This window comes from Oratosquilla oratoria, chromosome 6 (assembly GCF_046742065.1).
Source record: "Oratosquilla oratoria isolate Oo_2021 chromosome 6, ASM4674206v1, whole genome shotgun sequence".
In the NCBI taxonomy this organism is placed as follows: domain Eukaryota; kingdom Metazoa; phylum Arthropoda; class Malacostraca; order Stomatopoda; family Squillidae; genus Oratosquilla; species Oratosquilla oratoria.
Genome location: NC_134782.1, coordinates 83,455,576 through 83,460,575, shown reverse-complemented (window position 1 = coordinate 83,460,575; position 5,000 = coordinate 83,455,576).

The following is a 5,000-nucleotide window of genomic DNA, read 5'->3' as shown; positions in this document are numbered from 1 at the left end:
GATGAAATGTCAACGGAATTACCCAGCAGAGTCCCACAAGGGTCGGTTTTGGCGCCTCTCTTGTTCTCATTTTTTGGAAATAACATAATGGAAGAAATTGCAAGCTGTACTTAATTATTATTATTTTTTACTTATGTACTTGTCTATTTTATTCTATTTTATTTAACTAATCATTTATTCATTCGTCTATTTATTATTCATTCATCCATTTATTTGGATGGGATAAAAGGGGCATTGGGAAAGAGGGGAATGTCTGTTGAGGAAGGATGGGAGAGGATAGAAGATACGGGTGAATGGAGAAATGTTGTGTATGAATGATGCTGTGATGCATGAGGGGGAGTGGGTGGGGGATGGGGGTGAGGGAGTATTTATGAGAAATATATTGACCCAGCCCGAAGGGATTTTTCCCCGTCTTCTCCTTTTCTGCATGAATGGAGGGAGGAGGGAGAGGGGGGGGGGTCGCCGAATTAATGAAGCGGCCTTGCTGTGGACGTGCTGTGTCTTGCGACACTGTTTCTGACCCAGGGCAATGGACAAGATGCAGGGATAACCCGTCATCCAGGAGGTGCCAAGATGTGAGGGAGGGAAGGAGTGGGGTATGTAGGGGATGGAATGGGTGAGAATGGTTTTTATGCCTTTTTCTTTTTGGCTATCCCGTGTAAGGGGGAAAAACATTTGGTATATGTATGTATGTATGTATGTATATATCTATTTGTATATTCATTCATTTATTTATCCATTCATTTATTTATCTATTTATTTATTTATTCATTCATTTATTAAATGTATTCATTTATTGATTAATTGATTGATTGGTTGATTTATTTATTTATTTATTTATTTATCTATTTGTTCATCTGTTGATTTTTATTTGTCTTTTCATTCATTTCGTTTGTTAGTTATTTCTGTAATTATTAATTAATTTATTTATCTATTTCTTTACCTATTCCTTTATTCATTCATTGCAGACGACGCCAAAATCACAAAGAGAATTGATGATGAAAAAAGTTGCGGTTTATTACGAAAAGATGTAGATCGATTCTATAATTGCAACCGTGTTGTTCATTAATCTTTATGATAAAAAAGGTGGAAGGTCGTCAGAGGTTTATTCGATAGAAAATGAAACAATTACAAGAGAGAAAGAAAACCTGGGAGAGTTGGTCAAAGATAAATTGCCTCTCAATGAACAAGAGAACAAGATTTTTGGCGAAAATGTTGACGGATATAAAAAATTTTTTTTTCTTCTTCTTCTTCTTCTTCTTGCCTTCTTGCTTCATCACCCTCATACGTTTTAGTCTTTTGTCTTTGTCTGTCTTTCTCTCTGTTTGCCTGTATCTCTGCCTGTCTGTCTGTCTGTTTGGTTGGTCGCTTGTTATCCATTCCGTGATGTTCATTAAGTACAAAATGTGATTTATCTCCTTTTCCTAAAGTTTGTCTTACTCGCCCTCCTCTGTACCTGTGTTTCACACACACACACACACACACACACACACACACACACACACACACACACACACACACACACACACACACACACACACACACACACACACACACACACACACACACACACACACACACACACACACACACACACACACACACACACACACACACACACACACACACACACACACACACACACACACACACACACACACACACACACACACACACACACTCTCTCACACCCACACACACACACACACACACACACACACACACACACACACACACACACACACACACACACACACACACACACACACACACACACACACACACACCACACACACACACACACACACACACACACACACAACACAACACACACCCACACACACACACACAACACACACACACACACACACACACACACACACACACACACACACACACACACAACACACACACACACACACACACACACACACACACACACACACACACACACACACCGACACACACACACACACACACACACACACACACACACACACACACACACACACACACACACACACACACACACACACACACACACACACACACACACACACACACACACACACACACACACACACACACACACACACACACACACACACACACACACACACACACACACACACACACACACACGGTTTCTCACTATCTCTCTGTTTCTCATCACACCGCCTCGCCTTCCCTCACTACAGGTCGCCCTGCTTTATCTCCCCCATAGTGTGTCCTTCACCATAAAGACCAGGTACACTTTTACTTCCCCCTCTCCCCCTCCCCTTCCCCATCCCTCTCTCCTCTCTTTCATCCTCTTCTCCACCCCACCCCACTCCCACATCTCACTTTCCGCTTTACCATTCTCATTATCCTAATTAAAAAAAGAGAGAACGAATAAAGGGGGGGGGGTCTTTTCTAAACCATTTTACCATCTTCCTTCATTCCATTTTTTTTTCTCTCCTTTCCCCTCTCCTCCCTCTTTCTTTCCTTCCTCTCCGCCCTTCTTTCTCTTATGTCCCCTGCCACCCCTTCCCTCCTTTTATTTCTTTCCATTCCCTTCCCTTCCTTTCCATTACCCTTCACTCTTCCCTTTTCCTTCCATTTTTTACTCTTCCCTCCCGTTTCTTCCTAATCCCTCCGTAACCGAACCGGAACAGGCGATCTGGTGACAACCAATCAGAGATGTCAGCTCACTTTCTTGACATATTAAATTCTTCAGCTCCACGCCCGGGCGGGCCTCTGCCGAGGTCGGAGGTGATACCCAGCCGGGCCCCCTTCGGGTAGACGTCACTTCCACCTCTTCGGGCCTAGTTTCCCCGCACATAATGTGTATCTAGAAGTGAAAGTGATGCCCAGCTGACTTTATCTAAGTCTGTAAGGTTGTTATTTAATGGTGTGACGTCACTGATTATTGTAATTCGACTTCAGTAAATATACATTATACTCGTATACCAAAGGCTTTTTCCCCCCTTACACGGGAGGTAGCCAAAAAGAAAAAGGCATAGAAACCACTCCCACCTATTCCATTCCCTATATACTCCACTCCCCTACACCCTCTTCCCTCCCTCACATCTTGGCACCTCCTGGATGACGGGTTATCCCTGCATCCCGTCCACTGCCCTGGGTCAGAGGCAGGGTCGCAAGACACAGCACATCCACAGCAAGGCCGCTTTATTAATTCGGCGATCCCCCTTCTTTACAAAGGATTACAAAGGCGGAGCATATCGACAGGAGACCTTTTGGTCCATATCTAGGTCGGATGCGAAAAAAATCATAATAATAATAAAATAATAAATAAAAACTATTATAATGTAAATAACAAATAAAATACATAGATAAATGCATAGGTATAGTTAAATAATAAATAAACAGGTAAATAGTAAATAATAATAAATTGACATATAACTAATAATAAATGAAAATCAGACAGACAAATGATAACAAAACAAAAACAAATAATATAAAATAAATTATAATCATTACAGCATCTTGCTTAGGTGTTTATCTAAATGATTCTTAAAGCTTCGAACTGAACTACATTGCACTACCTGTGCAGGAAGTTTATTCCATTCATTAACTACACGGTTGGGTAAGTTGTTTCTACCTACTTCTAAACTGAATCTATTTCCGGACAGTTTGAGACCATTGTTTCTTGTCTGATTCTCATTCAATGTGAAAATGTTGTCACTTTTGATGTTGTCAATTCCCTTTAAAATCTTAAAGACCTGTATCAAGTCACCTCTGAGTCTACGCCTCTTTAAGGAAAACAGATTCATATGTTTTAGTCGATTTTCGTATGATTTATTTTTGATATTTGGAATCAGTTTTGTGGCTCGCCGTTGTACTTTTTCCAGTCTGTCAATGTCTTTAATGAGAAGACGGAGAGAAATCCCTATGGGCTGCGTCAATTTATTTCTCATACATACTCCCTTACCCCCCACCCCCACCCCCTCATGCATCACAGCATCATCCATACACAACCCTTCTCCATTCACCCTTGTCTTCTGTCCTCTCCTGTCCTTCCTCAACAGTCATTCCTCTCGTAATGCCCCTTTTACCCCATCCATCCATCTCATCCTAGGACGCCCCCTCATATTCACTCCTTCTACCTCTGCCTTCCACAGTTCTTTTACTAATCTTTCTTCACTCATTCTTTCCACGTGCCTAAACCATCCTAATAATCTTTCATCAACCCTATCTCCCAACTCCCTTTCCACCCTTGTTCTCCTCCTCTCCTCCTCATTTCTCACTCTAGCCTAGTAACCACTATCATACTTCTCAGACATTTCATCTCAAACACATTCAAACTCCTTCTCTCTTCCTCTCTTATGTTCCATGTTTCTGCCCCGTTTACAATCACTCCTTCATATAACCTCCTCTTAGCATCTATTCCTGGATATCTATTTCTCATTACACTTTTCAATCCACCAAGACATTTACTCGCTTCACTCAATCTACACCTACTCCACCCCCACTCCTCCCTTCCCTGCCACATTCGCACCCAAGTATCTAAAACTATCCACTTCCTCCAGTCTTTCTCCCTTAATACTCACTTCCAGCCTGCTGCCACTCTCTCCCCTTGTACATCTCATTACCTTACTTTTGCCCACATTTATCTTCAGCTTCCTTCTTTCACGCACCTCAAACTCTGTCACTAACTTCCTCAATCTCTCCTCTGATCTTGCTACAAGCGCAGTGTCGTCAGCAAACAATAACTGGCTTATTTCTCACTTTTCTCCATTTTTTTTAATCATCTCCAACCCCTGACCCACTACCCATGCATTCACCTCTCGCACCACCCCATCAATGTATAGATTGAATAGCCAGGGCGACATAACACATCCCTGACGAAGTCCCACTTTTACCTCAAACCATTCACTCTCTCCATTTCTAATCTTAACGTAAGCCCTACTACTCACGTGAAAAATCTTGACTGCTGTTAACAGCGTTCCTCCTATCCCATATATATGCAATACCTCCCACAGTGCCTTCCTGTCTACCCT